Source organism: Syngnathus acus, chromosome 10 (genome assembly GCF_901709675.1).
Source record: "Syngnathus acus chromosome 10, fSynAcu1.2, whole genome shotgun sequence".
Lineage (NCBI taxonomy): Eukaryota > Metazoa > Chordata > Actinopteri > Syngnathiformes > Syngnathidae > Syngnathus > Syngnathus acus.
This window is the reverse complement of record NC_051095.1, coordinates 858,178-873,440: the sequence shown is the minus strand read 5'-3', so window position 1 is coordinate 873,440 and position 15,263 is coordinate 858,178.

The window sequence follows — 15,263 nt, the reverse complement described above, 5'->3', positions numbered from 1 at the left end:
CACCAGATGGCACAAGGTACATCAACCAACCTGTGTGTCCAATTTGAGATTTTTATTCTCATGAGAAATATGGCTTTGACTGACGTCTGACCTCTCGCCGAGAATGTACCAATTAAAGGGTGAATTTAGTTTGGAATTCTACGTGGAGATCCTTCCTTAATGTGGACTGAACAAAAGTGGACCAATCTTTTTTAAAATCTGATTGGCATCCTTTTCAGCGATGATCCATGCACACACAAAGACCCAGAAATGTGCCGGCATTGTGTAAATTTGTCTTCCTTTTGCGTCGACAAATCGTAATTACTTGTGGGAACAATGATTCTTAAATATTAATTCCAACCATCCATTATTACTACTGCTCGTGAGGAGTCGGCGGAAACGACATCAAGCTAATTGCGCTCACCATAAGTAGACCCAACTAAGTCTTGCTCTTCTATTTTCAGCCCATCGTAGAGTGTGTAAACCAATGCAATCCTGTGTCTTATATAATCCAAAAATACATCATGATATCAAACGGTGTTTTTACTAGACGGCTAGGTTTGTTCCTGACTAGTTAGCATAACAAACTAACACTGCTAGCTTGAACCACTCTTCAGCAAAATCTCCCCATTAGCATACATCTGCACCTCTGATGCAGTTCGATTAAATTCATATTCAAATAAAATGTTGTTTTATTGTGAAGAATTTATCCAGCATTATCTTTTTAAAGCTACGACATGAGGGGAAAAAAAAAATTGTACCATTGACGGTTAAGCTGGGCTGATCGAACGATATAATAGTTTATAACCTGTTGCTCCACATTTTTTGAAAGAAAAAAAAAAAAGCTTTTGTCGCTCAAAAGCTGTACAATGCAAGATGAGCTGCCATCCAGCAGCAGATGTGTGTCATCCTTCTCGGTGATGTCAGCGTCCATGAATCAAGTGTGAGTCACGCGCGCACGCGGGCACACAGACTCAGACTCGCCCGCACGGCAGAGCCATTACTCATTACTCGACTCCAGACGATGACACCTCGGTAAAGGGAAAACAATAAAAAATGAATGGTGCAAAGTGGCAAGCTAGCAGGGCCTCTCATCGGTGGCGCTAAATAAAGTTAATATGTAATGTGAAACGGTGTGAAGACGCCAAAATGGCGTCTGAGCCAAAGGTGAGACGAACGCTTTTATACAATGGCATAAAAGGCGGGCGAGAATTTATTGATGCGCGCTTCGGCACGCCTGTGTGGAGGGAGGTGCGAAAACAAAAAGCGACCTGCCTGCCGCAAATACTTCCAGAATGAAGCACGTCAATCACCTTCTTACCTCGGCTCGGGTGAGATCTTAAATGCGCCTCGGCCGCCGTACTCCGGCTGGGCCGAGCGACACCTCGGGAGAGAAGAATGTTGTTGTTTTTTTAATGGCGCCGTCTTTTAAGTCCTACTTGGATCCGCTTTAAAAGACGATGGCGATAGTGGATATTATCCACGTCCCGATGCCTTTGCCTTCTTTGCCTTCCCTCACATGCAACAAGTTTGGTGTGATGCGCTTCTGCCACTCGCCCTGAACAATTCATCGCAGTGCCATTTTCAAATAGCGAATTTTTAAAAAACAAAAGAAAAATGCCTCATTTTGCTCAGCTGTCAGCTTTATTTTATTATTATTGACCGGTTTGCATAGTTACGTTTTTCCACGTGATTTGTTGACAAAACACAGTTTGAAAAAAAAAGAAAGATATTATTGTTGTAATTTCAATGTATGTCTCGCATGTTAACAAACCTGAGACTTTCATTTTGATTCCATGGTTCATCTGCCTTTGCTACATTTTCTAAACTATAAGACTGAAAGATAATATTTCGAATATTGTTTATAACACATTGCTTGTATTGCTTGTGTGCGTGTGTTTTTTAAAAAAATACACAAGGAAATGACCCAAAAAAATCCTATCACAATATTGAGGTGGAATCTATTTTTTAACATTTTTTCTATTCTATTAACATTGTTCAGCCTTTCTTGCTGCTAATTAATTAAAAAGTGAAGGTAGCAAAATCAAAAGTACTCATTCGCTGTACTCACTGATTTTGATTGCGTTGGCACACAAAAGAAAAAAATATTTGTGTCAACTGACACAGTAAAGTACCTTGATGTTTTTTTGTTTTTTTTCCAAATGAGTCCGAACCCAAATCTGTTGGCCTTAGGCACCAACCAGACCAGCATTTTGCCACTGACAGCTAATTCCAAACTATTTGCGTTAATTGTCGCCATTAGCCACCAAAGCACTTGCCGATTCAAGAACATTTCGGGGCAGAATGGGAGAAGAAAAAACAAACAAACACTTGACAAGCAGCAAAGAGGATTCTGGGACGCCTCGCACCGGGCCACAAAAGGACAAAGAAGGGCAACGTGGAAAAGGGTTCCGTCCACACCGCCGTGAATGGCCGCTGTTTTCCCAAACACAGCAAAACAGACAAATAGCGACGCACACAAGAGCCAGCAAAGCGCAGGCAAGGAAGAATCTACCACAATACGGGAGAGGGAAGGGTCTGGACATGGGGGGGGGGGGCGACCGCTTCCTTTCACAGGTAGGGACCCCGGCGAGGCGGCCCATTGTGCGCGTGGAGGCTAAATGCGAGACGCCCGCCACAAAGGCCACAATTGAGAGCCAAAAGGTGTCAGGCAAAGACAGGTCGGCCATTCTGCCATGACGGCTAATTACCTTGATGAGAAGCGCAGCAGCTGGGACGCTTTTGTGCCAGCGTTGAGTCGGACGCAAGCTTTTACCGTTTAATGTCGTATCGGGTTCGTCCAATCCGAGTTCGACCTCCGTGCGTTGCCACGTCCGTTCAGTCTGCCCGGGAGAACTGGTCCAGATCAAGGTGGTTAGACTTCAACAAGACCAAGGAAAAAGGAAATCAAATATGAACAAAAATGCTTGAAAGATTACGGAAACTACATCTTACTGACATAAAACTAGCTCGAGAGAAAATGTCCTTCATTTCAGTCTTTGCATACATTCGGGATTCTTTTTTATTTTGGTCAGTATTGCTGTGCATTTGTAACTTAAAAAAAAAAAGAATGATCCTGATATTCTGTACTCAATTAATACTCCACAAAATAAAGAAATAAATAAACTAATAAAAACTCAACCAAAACAAAGCATTTGGGGGATGAATATATAAATAAATAAATATATTACAACTAATAAAAACTAACATTTTGGGGGACAGAAACCTAACCGAGTTTCAAAAGTCAAAACAGAATCAAAAAAATAAAGCTAGTCAAACAGTCCAAAAGGATGCTTACGGCGGTCCAGATGATGTAAAGCTGGTGGCACATTTGTGTGTTGTTATCTTGCATTTTGGTCGAAACATGCCAGTAAAGCTGGTGGCACATTTGTGTGTTGTTATCTTGCATTTTGGTCAAAACATGCCACGCCACTGTCACTGTCACTGCAGCGAGCGCAAACAAAGAGAGGAGAGCGCCTTCCTCCTGTCTCCCGCCATCATCAAGACGATGCGCGTGCGTCTCCCGCTGCCGAGCGTTCAGCAGCGTTTGGCAGCCGCCACCCCGCCCGGGGTCAGCCGGCACTGGCGCTGGCCGGCACGCCCCGTCACGCCCGGCCCCGAGTAGGTGTGAACGGATGACAAAACAGGAGGTGCCGCACCGTCACACCTGCTTTGGCCAAGGCGGCGGCGGCGGCGGCAGGACGCTGCGGGCCCTCAAGCCTCTCCACACGCAAAATATAAAAGTCACCTGCGGCCCGACTTACTTTTGGACAAAATAGAAAACCAAGATGGAGGGATGGCCGCCTGTCTTTATGTAGGACGTTCAATTTTAAATTGGACGACTCATCTGTCACTCGACTTGCAACTTCTGTTATTGGACACTTGCTCAATATTGCTCTCATCACCCCCAGTGCTGCTGCTTTTGCTACCGTTGACTGTGACAAACAAGATGGCCGCCAAATGTTTTTGTCGGCACACGAGACAGGCGAGTGTGTGACTCCCCCAAGATGGCCGCCAAACGTGGATTGTATTACAGCCTCAGCATTTTTTGGGTTTGGATTTGATCCGTCAAAGTGGACGCACCATGTAAAGCAAGGCAATATTGCTACGTCACTCGGGGAGTCCCGCTGGGATCAGTGCTCGGCCCTCTATCGTATTTCTATGCTTTCACTGATAAGCCCAATCCCATTCCCTCCGCTAAACCCGAAAATTTGGCCTCACCCCTTCTGCCCATCTTTGGAAGGGTTAAGCAGACCAAATTGCTCGGACGCCGCTTAAGCTAGCGCTCTAGTCAACGTTAAGCGACAACTGAGAACACGTCATTGTAGCCACGTATGGAACTTCTCATCTAACCATGAAGAGCAATAAATTTGACTTACATGTGTGTGTTTCCTCTCTCGAGACAAGACGAGACGTGAACGGGGGAATCGGGATCGCGCTTCCGTCTCTCCTCCTCCTGATAGCGGGCACAGGAACACAACAGGAACAGGGCAACACATGGGTCAAAAAGCTTTTTCTCACAGACGTGACGATTCCAACCGATAGCAACCCCCCAAACTCAGCTTTCCCCTGAATCCTACATGTATCATTATTTTGGAGTTCCTGACATTTTGGCCACTTTTGCTCGACTTGCTTCCTGTTTTATTCATTGGCCTGCCACCCAGACGAACTCGTAACGAAATAGTTGTACCTTGTTGCAGCTCTGGGAGGCACGGGCGTCTCCAGGCAGAGAGCCAGGGACCCACGTGGGTGGCTCGTAACACCGCTAAAGCACGTGAGCGCCACCGTCGAGATCTTTGAAGGCGTGACGGAAACTCGGCCGCAGCGGCTCAGCGACGACGGCTGCGTGATTGGATTATTGGGGTTTTAGAGAGATGGCAGAACTTGGCCGGGGTCAACGGGAGGCCACCGGGGTCGTGAGCCACGTCAGTCGTGTCCCTTCGCAAGATGGCGGCTGACGCCATCTGTATTCCCAGGAAATGGCGGAGGAGGATGCCAGGCAGAGCCCAGATGAGACGAGAGATGCTTCTTGACAGCGGCGCCTCGCAGACACGGCTGGCCTTCTGGTGACTCCGTCGTAGCCGCCGTTTGCGCGCTGCTCGGAAATCAGCGTGGCCCCACACTCTTTCATCGTCCGCTCCCGCGGAAAAAAAACAGACCTCAAAAGCCGTCCAGGGCTAGAAACAGGATATCAAGGTGGGACAAATTGATCAGTGCCTACATGAAGAGAAGGAAAACCATGGATAGTAAATAAATAAATAAATTGAGCGATAAATAAATAAATAAAGAGGTAACGAGATAAAGAAATAAATAGATAAACAAACATAAATAAAAAAATAAATACAGGGATGAATAAATAAATAAATAGAGAAAACCGTGGACAGTAAATAAATAAATGAATGAATGAATGAATGAATGAATGAACGAACGAACGAACGAACGAAAGATCGAACGAACGAACGAACGAACGAGCGAGCGAATGAATGTTCTCCTTTTAAATGTCAGAAGAATTGGTCTGGATGTCTCTTGTTAATCGGTTAGGAACAAAAAAATCCCCAACACAACACCATTTGTCCTATAATTACGAACCGTGTCGTTTTTTATCTTTTGTCCTCACAAAAACAATGAATTGTGCTTGTTTCTTATTTGGACAGCCAAAGCTCGTTGGAGATATTTCAAGGTCCATTCAGTGGACCAATATGCATATTATCTTCAACTATATGCAAAACAAAACTATTTTGTCTGTCCACATGACAACAAGTGAAGTTTGTGAGTCAGCTCAGTCCGCTCTGTAGGTGTCACTCTAACGCTGCCATCTGACACCGAGCAGTTGCCACCTGCCATGGAAAGAAGAACGAACCCATGTGGCACTTTGGACAGTTGCAGTAGGATTGTGTCTAGTTGTCAATTCAATCTTTTGCTATTAAATTATTGCAACAACAAAAGGAGTGCAGTCAGTGCTAACTAGAACGTAAATTGACAGTACAACAATTGTGCAAGAAAGCAATAATATTAATACTAAAAATTATTATATATATATATAATTTAAAATAATAATTATGAGTAAAAATGGAATAAATATTAATTATATATATATACAAACGGAAAAAAACGGAAATAAATTGAAGCAATTCACAAAAAACAACTGACAAACAAAGTGAGTCAAAAGAAAAGAAAAACTGTCTTGCTACCCCTTGTGGGACCTCAAGCGCACCATCAACACTGAACTCGGGAGATCTCCAACTTGCCTCCCATTTATCTCACGCTTTGTCCTTCATTTTCTGCACTCTTCATGTGGCTCCCTCCCTCCCTCCCTCCCCCCCATCCCCCCTCCCCCTCCTGGTCCCTGTGCAGCTGCAGGGCCCCGCCATTAGCCCTGCCAAGCAGAGGCGCTGATTCTGTAAAGGTGGTGACCTTCGCAGTAGGTTTCGCCAGGGCTTAGTCCCGCACACTCGCACGTCTCAGTCTTCCCGAAGTGCGCGAGCCGACGCAAATTCGCTCGCCACTCTCTCGTGAACGGCGTGTGCATGTGTGTATAAATGTGTGTGTGTGAGTCAGATGTGCACGCTGAGAAATGTTGCTTAATTGGACAGCAGTGAAGTTGATCTGTTTTTTCTTTTTTTCTTTCAACAGAACCGTTAAGCACTTGCGTTTGGAAAATCGTTTTGATTGACGTGCTTCTGCTGCAAAGTCCTCCAAAGGTATTTTCTTGCCCATTGACACTTTTTGTAAATTTGCTGAGGAATGTCGGAGTTGCATTGAAGCCTTTTTCAAATGTCAAAAATCAAACAACCACCCGGACAGGAAATGAAAAGTCCGAGAACCGGTGCGTCGTCTCCCTCGCCGCATTTGTAAACAAGCCGCCTGCACTTGTTTGGAGCGTCCTGTTCATTCTCTTTGCTGACTTCCTCGCCTGTTTGCCCCCCCGCCTCCCGCTCGCCGCTCGCTGTAGTTGGCAACCTTTGTTGCGTGGACAAAGGGGGCCGCTGCCCTCTCACAGGCTATGTTACAGGCTGTCACATGAGGCGGACACTCTGGGACAGCCCTGCGTTATCTACTGTGACAACTCCGATTACTTCCACAGCCTCCCATCTGATCAGCACATCCAATTCAATTAGTGCCAATTAGTCCTGGTCTCCCCACCCCACCCACTCCACCGGCCCCCGTCTCCCTCCACGCCTGCTGCGTCTCCCCTGAAAAGAGTTTTTAAGCAACTCGCTCAACCTGCCAGGCCCGGCCCGGTACCCCACCCGCCCGCCTCCCAATTACCCTCACACACACATACACACGCACTCACAATGAGTCATTCACACATTCTCTGGGACCGGATTCAAAGTGACACATCACACAGAATTCACAGTTTCTTGCACATGAGCCCTCCCGGATCCGATGCGGCAACCACACACGGATGGGCGTGCAGTGTCCTCCGTGGGGAAACACGCAAAAAGGACAGCAATCAATAGTCTACCACAACCGCCATGAAAAAACGTGGCAAAATGGAGCACGGATGCTCAAACCAAAATATAATAGGACCTAAAATACACAACATGAATTGCGGTACGGAAAAAGGTTTACGAGCAATAAAGTGAAATTGGAATGGATTTCTCCCACCTGCGACTTTCAATGACCTTCCGCTGGCCCCGCCCCCTTTCGCCCCCATCGGCGGCGGCCTTGGCGGTATCGAATGCCACAGGAGCACCCCGGCGCAAAAAAAAAAAAACGCGCGCACTGTCTTTGTCTCGTCGGCCGACTTTTCATTTGCTCGCCGGCCAATCGGTAGTTGAGCAAACAAACGACCCAATCAAGACCTTGAGAAAGACCTCAGTGAATAAATAGTGCGCACTGATGCTCCCCCTCCCTCTTGTTGTGGGTCTGCACACCTGGTCTTAGTAAATGAGGGCGAGCCGAAAAAAGGGGGGCGAGACGGGGGAGGAGGGGGGGGGCTTGTTGGCCGCCGTGCTGCAGCATTCCGACGGAGCAAAAAGTTAATGATGGTGCTTTTGTGCCCTGAGAACACCGGTGGCAGCTCAAGTGTTACAGGGAATCACCGCCTGTGCCAGTGAGCAGCGACAAAAGGGGGCCAGCCACGAGCTGCGTCCACTTTCCGGCGTATCGCTTACATCGGGACCGTCGTCGATGCGGGCCGCGTCGTCGTTACGACTGGCGTTTTGGGAAAGTTTGCAGTGGAACAAGTCGTTTGACAAAACAGAAAACGAAGCCTAATACTCCGGGGCTGCTTTGTTACTTCACGACCTGGACCAGTTGAAAATGCTATGCGGGCGTGACCTGAAAAATGCCGATCTTGCGCTAAAAGCTTGCTGCGTTCAAGCGACTCTTCAAGGAAGAGAGCGGCAAAAAAAGGTGGGGAAAAAAATATTTGAATAGTTTGGGCCAAGTCGAGGAAAATGAAGCTTTTTCTCCACCACATCACTTTGCCCCCCCCCCCTACCCCATCATAAAAGCCGCGGGAACACGCCCGCCTTCCCTGCAGGCCTTAATGCATGCTGACAGCTTCCCTCCGTAATTGCTGATCACACCCAGATGGACGTTTCCTTCATTCGAGGCTTCCAATGACGGAAAAGGGGGCAGGCAGTGGGGGAGGTGGGGTGGGGTGAATTTGTGTGTGTGCGCGTGCGCTTTGGGGTGCCATGGCTGATTTGTTGGTTATAGATACGAGCGCAGTAAACACCCCGGGCTGTGCTCCGCCACTTTGGCCCAGCTTTTGTTCACACGTCGGTTGAAAAACAGAGTGGCTTGCTCCCCCCCTCCCCACTTCTGCTTGGGCCTCTTTAGCGCCCTCTGTGAGTGTGACCAGGAAGAAGTTGTGTGTTTTGGCCTTTTTTCGCCATTTTTAAAGCAAAGAGGTTAGAGGTTACCATCCTGTTTGTGTTGTGTGTGGTCGTTGTGGGTTTTATTTTTTGTTTTTTTGTTTTTTGGGGAGGGGACGGCGGTGCAAGTAGGGTGACAGACTGACCCCCCGGTACTAATGAGGGCAACCTGCTGTGACCCCGAAGAGCGAGAAGCCCAAATGAAGGATAAATAGAAAGCCTACAAGTGCAACATTCATTCCGTTTGTCTTTCAACTGTTTTTTTTTTTTGCTGGTTGTTAGCCCGTCCATAGCATTTACCATTGTATGTTAGCATCAAGCTAGCAGACTCGTTAAGCTATGTAATGTTTGATGTCTGTGGATATAAATTTGTGGAAAATATAGTAATATTTAATAAATATACTAAATGTTTATCAGCATTTTTGAAAGCGTTTTGGGGGTTGTTAAAAAAAATGTAAGTGCCCAAAGGATTCTTTTACCCTTTACCATTGTATGTTAGCATCAAGCTAGCACCCAAGTTAAGCTAATGATACGTGCAGTGATGCAATGTTTGATGTCTGTGAATATAAATTTGTGGGAATTATTCTAAATGTTTAAAAAAATATACAAAATGCTTATCAACATTTTTGAAAGCTTTTTGGGGTTTGTAAAAAATTGTAAAATCCCCAAAGGATTTTTTTTATTGGGCAAAAAAAGAGGAACTGGTCACAACAATACAACCGTAAAGGTTTTTTGCCTCGCTTTGGCCAACTTTGCCCGTTCCAATTGTTGCCATGGAAATGCAGTCAGACATTAAAAGAAAAAAAAAAGTAAAAATACAAGGCTACGGGTAAAGTGTAATGTCGAAAAACAAATCAGTGGGATGAATATCTGCTTCAAACTTCATTCATGACTGCCGAGAGTCTCAATTGTTGCATTCCAGTGGAAGAAAATAACGACGTTTACACACACAAAGACGTGATTGTTGTTGTATACAATAGTTACAGTATTTCTTCGTTTATTTATTTATTTTTTTACTCCACCGTGAATGGTGCGGGTGGGCGCAGAAGATGAAAATCGAATCAAGTGAAAGATAAAGTTGAATGCCACTGTATGATTCTTTTTTGGGGGGGCTGTACACTGCAAAGAAAAAAATGTCAGGTGCACTCAAAAAGTTCCAATTTGACAGGTTGGGAAATTCAACCAAATGTTGGAAGTTTTGCTGTCGTGAAAACTATCTTTCTTGCTTTTCACGAGAAAAACAAAGTTGTCGCTCGCATTGAAGCCTGACTTTGAGTTCAGAGGAAAAACAACTTACCGTATTTTTCGGACTAAAAGTCGCATCAGCCATAAAATGCACAATAAAGTGAAAAAAAAAACATATACAAGTCTCCCCGGAGTATGAATCGCATTTTGGGGGAAATTTATTCGACAAAATCCAACACCAAGAACGAGCAACAACAGGCTAATTGATACAGTATGCTAACGTGACATAAACACAAACGAGAAGCTGAGAACGGGCCTGATGTAACAATAACAGTTATTCAAATAACTATAACATAAATAACACCTTTATCAAACCATCTGCGTCACTCCAAATCATTAAAGCCATCGATCGAGTTGGTCCTCTTTTATGTAAACAAGTCCGACGTCAGCGGCGCGTTGCAGTTCAAATTTTTCTACAGGCCCATATAACAATATATAAACTATGTATGAAATAACAATATAAACAACAATTTTCTCGAACCACCCGTGTCACTCCAAATCAATACATCCATCAGAATCTTCGTCTTCCGTGTCACTTGGAAAAAAGCAAAAAAAAAAAAACAGCTGTTGACGCCGGAAAGACTACGTGCGCCGCGGACGTCAGACTAGATATATTACATACTAAAAATGTAATATAAACAACAATTTCATCGAACCGGCCGTGTCGCTCCAAATCAATAAATTCATCAGAATCTTCCGTGTTACTTAAAAAAAAACAAAATAACCCACACAGTTCTTGACACCGGAACCATGCGCTGTTGACGTCAGACTAGATATATCAAATAAATGTAATATAAACAACAATTTTAACGAACCATCCGTGTCACTCCAAATCATTAAATCCACCAGAATATTCATCCTCTGTGTAAAAACAAAACAAAACAAAAAAAAGCAGCTGTCGTGGACCTACGTGCGTGCTGACGTCAGCCTCGTTGTCAGTTGGCGGCTCCAATTATTCCACAGATCTACCTATGCAACTATATTGTAGCGTTACCAAAGTACCAGGCAAGACATGGCTTTGATAACCGGCTCTTTATTTCACAAATCAAGAGCTCAACATCTGAGCCAACACACGCAAGCGCCCTGGACTTATAGTCCGAAAAATACGGTACTACCTTGGTTGCGCTAACAAACATTGTTGCCATAAAAACACCTGAAATGACTCAAGTTGTGTAGTGATACAAAGTCATCGCGAAGTTGCTCACTGTACGTCGTATTGCATATTCGTCGGCGGGCAAGCGGCGAACCTCCGCGCAAAATGCGCGTCGGAACACGAGGCCGGGCGGCCTTGAATCGGCTAAATTGGCAGCTCGGGTTGGTGAAAAGCGGGAGGCGAGGCCTCGCCTTCTCATCCACCGGCCGCATTGTGCGGAAGGGCAAAAACACAATGTGCAATATTGTGCGCCGACTGAACATTCATTCGCCGCTTTGAAAGCTTGGCAAATTGGAAAGTGCCACAAAACGCGGGCGCCGGCCGCGGGTCAGCCTGCAATTCTCGCTCTAAATGCCTGTTTGTGTCCGACCGCGCCGGGCCTTGACAAACACGATTCCGCCGTGCCAACGCTGGCCTCAACGTGCGCCTTTTCAAATATTTTCATCAACGAGGGAAATGCAAGGTTGCGGCGGACCCGACAAAGAGCGACTGTTCAATGACATGATAAAAGCCGCATTCGAAAATACTTTAATGGAAACGGTTTCTATTCAAACAGCCTCGTTTCCTCAAACTGGAAGGGTCAGAGGAATGCAACCGCCAGTCTTTTTTTTTTTTTTTTTCCCCTTCAGCCGACTCTGCGTGAACGCTGTCAAAACAAGCCGACATCAGCGCGAGGGGAAGGGCGGGGCCGGCTCCGGACCAATGCTGAGCTAGCCCCGCCCACTGTCGAGGGGGTGGGGGGATGGCACCTGGCAATTAACCTTTGACCTGGCTGCCTGAAATCCCTTGCGAGTGGTCTTGCACTTCTCTGCGCTCTTCTGCCTTTTGTAGGTACAAAGATATATATTATACGTAGATATACAGACATTCCATGTCTATATATATATATCTTGAATCTTGAATATTTTTTTTTTTTTTTTTTTTTTTGAGCTATATATACATTTTGTTTTTTAATTTTGATGTAATGAGTAGGTAATGAGTAAATGTGACGGTATTTCCTTCAAAGGTATTTCTCTCCAATAAAAGCTAATTGAATACAGATTTGGATAGATTTTCAAGATTCAACGTGATGCACTTCATCTTTTAAAACAAAAGCGATATTCCAACTCATATATTTTTGTTACACCCCAAAATATACATGCAGTATATATATATACACACACATGCATCTTGATGTCTTTCTAGTTGCCTGAAAATGCGTGTCGAGGATGAGGAGGAACTCTTTTCCAGCAAGCCTCGGGAGAAGCGTATTCCCTAATTCTGGATTTCCTGCCCTTTTCTCTGCCTTCCCAATGCAACTAATCCAAAGCCTTGACCTTTGCGCACCTCTTTGAATGTCACATGACCATGCAGGTGTGGAGGGGTCCCTGGCCCGACCGACCCCCAATTAGTGACCCTAATTAGTGGAGGCCCTCACCACCCACCTGCTGGGAGCCTGAGCTGCTTTGGAGAAAGGGAGAGGACAGAGGGATGCAAGAAGGGTGGCGGGAGGGAGGGAGGGAGGGAGGGAGGGAGGGAGGTGCATTCCTGAAGGGTTGTCCAAACTTTGAGCTTATCTGAACGTTCGGCTCTAAAACCAGGTACGTTTTGGACATCTTGACTGATATTTGGAGGATCAAATTGGAAAACCAATGAATTAAAAAAATAATAATAATAATACGAGTAAAATAAATTGTGATCAGTTTTCATCATGTGCACAAAGAGAGAAACATTTGCATTTTCGTCACTATTTGGAGCTTCTATTATCTAATTTCATTCAAATAAACTTCATTAAATAAACAAAAGTTCCTTTTTTCTGCTAATTGAGACAAGCCTAACATTTTCAATTGTCACCAGTGATATTTTCTAAGCTGATTGGAGAGGGTGCTAGAAAAAAAACAAATTCTTAACACACTGCAGGATAGTCAGTCAGCATAAACTGGGCGACAGCTCCGAAAGCCGGCCGGGCCTTCGTGCAGGCTTTGCTCACAAATGAGGCCCAAATCAACAAGTGTGTGTGTGTGTGTGTGTGTGTGTGTGTGTGTGTGTGTGTGTGTGTGTGTGTGTGTGTGTGTGTGTGTGTGTGTGTGTGTGTGTGTGTTGTCAGAAGGGTACCTTTGGCCGATTTCCTGGTCCGGGCGCACCTGATGGGACGATGACAATGTTGTGATGTGTTTGAGCCAGGCCCAAGCTGCAGAACAGGCCACCCATCTGGTCCCTTTTCTGCAGGCCCGTCCTCGCTCAAATAGAGGTGCCAATCACCATAATTGGCACCCTGCCGCTCAATTGTCCCAGTGTGTGCAAGTGCCTCATGCTGACGTCTGGGCCCACGACGTGTGTGTGTGTGTGTGTGTGTGTGTGCACCTTTGTGTGCATGTCTTTGCCTCCAGTCCGCAACTACTCTTTCACATCAATTGAAATTTAAAGAAGTACATTTAGTGATTTGACCTCTAGGGAGAAAATTGTGATCCACTTAATATGTTTGCTATTTGCTCCAAAGAACTATAAGTTGTTTTCTGCTAAACCATCTGTGTAATGTTGCTATTTTTCTGCCGGTTAAATGCCCAAGGACACGTCACTTTATGCTTTGTAAATAACAATAAGGAATCAGAGTGAAAGAGCTGAGAAAGGAAAACAGTTTGGGAAGATTTCTCGTGTGTGTGTGTGTGTGTGTGTGTGTGTGTGTGTGTGTGTGTGTGTGTGTGTGTGTTTATATATATATATATATATATATATATATATATTTTTTTTTTTAATATATATATATATATGTTAACATATATATATATTCTAATATAATTATATATGTATACATATATACATAGATCTATACATATGTACATATACACATATAAACACACATATTTCCAAACCAAGACTATTTTGATTCAATATGTAACATGTAAATTTGTTGAAATAGGAAATATTGAAGTGTCAGTGTAAGGACAAATGACACAGTAGACAGGAGGCAAATGACATAGACATATAATTATATGAATCAAAGTACATATACATTATTGTACAATATCACGGCCGATTGTGAATAGAAAGGTCAGGCCAGAAAACAGACTAAATCCTCTTTAAATAAGTGCAAAATGTTCAAGAGACAAAGTAGCGTTAAGCATATTTAGAAAGGATTTTTTTCTTTTGTTTTCTCTTCCAACCACACAGAAAGACTCACTTATATATATGCATATATATATAAAACGCTCTATATACATTTAGAGCTATGTACAAAAAGAAAAGAAAAGAAAAGAGTGAGTGTGGTGAAAAGGGGAGGCCGAGCAAGCGGAAGGAACGCCAGCCAGCCAGCCAGCGAGCGAGCGAGCGAGCGAGCGAGCGAGCGAGAGGCGCTTCCACAAGTGGCCGGGTGCAAGTCGGAGGCGCCTTCGGGGAGATCGCTCAGGATCGCACACGCGGCACCCAAACGCTCCTGAAATATGCAATTCGGTGAGCAAAAACCCAACCATTTGAGTGAGTGGCTGCAAAAATAAAGCAAAATAGATTCCGGTAGTTTTTGTGGGAGCGTCTCAGGAGTGTTCATAAAAAGTGTTGATTTGCGAGCAAAAATTTTACACTAGAGTGTGTGCGACCTTTGCAGTGGTGTTTGAGTTGAGTGTGTGTGTGTATAGGCCAAAAAAAAAAAAATCATAAATAATCAGCAGTGTGTCTGAGAGCATTCCACAAACGTGTAGGAGAGTTTTTGAGTAGTGCACGAGTGGAACAAAAAACAAATCTGCATTCATGAGTGGCTGTTGGAAGTGCATGTGAGCATTTCAGTCCGATGTTTGTTTTTGAAATTCACTTTGAATCAATTTTCAGAAAAAAAAGCGAACCAAGTATTGCGTAATGAAGTAAAGTACAAATTCTCAAAGGATTTTCTGACCTTCCTTTTTTTTTGTGTTTTTTTTTTTTGGACACGCGACAATATCGGAATAAATACATTTCAAATGAATCCCAAAAGACAAAAGCAAAGTACATTTTCACCATAATTAGTTTTCTTTAAAAGCTTTTCTGTTTATGGTTTAGTTTGTAAACAAAAATGTTGCTTCAATTTTAGTTGTAGTTATTTTGTTTAT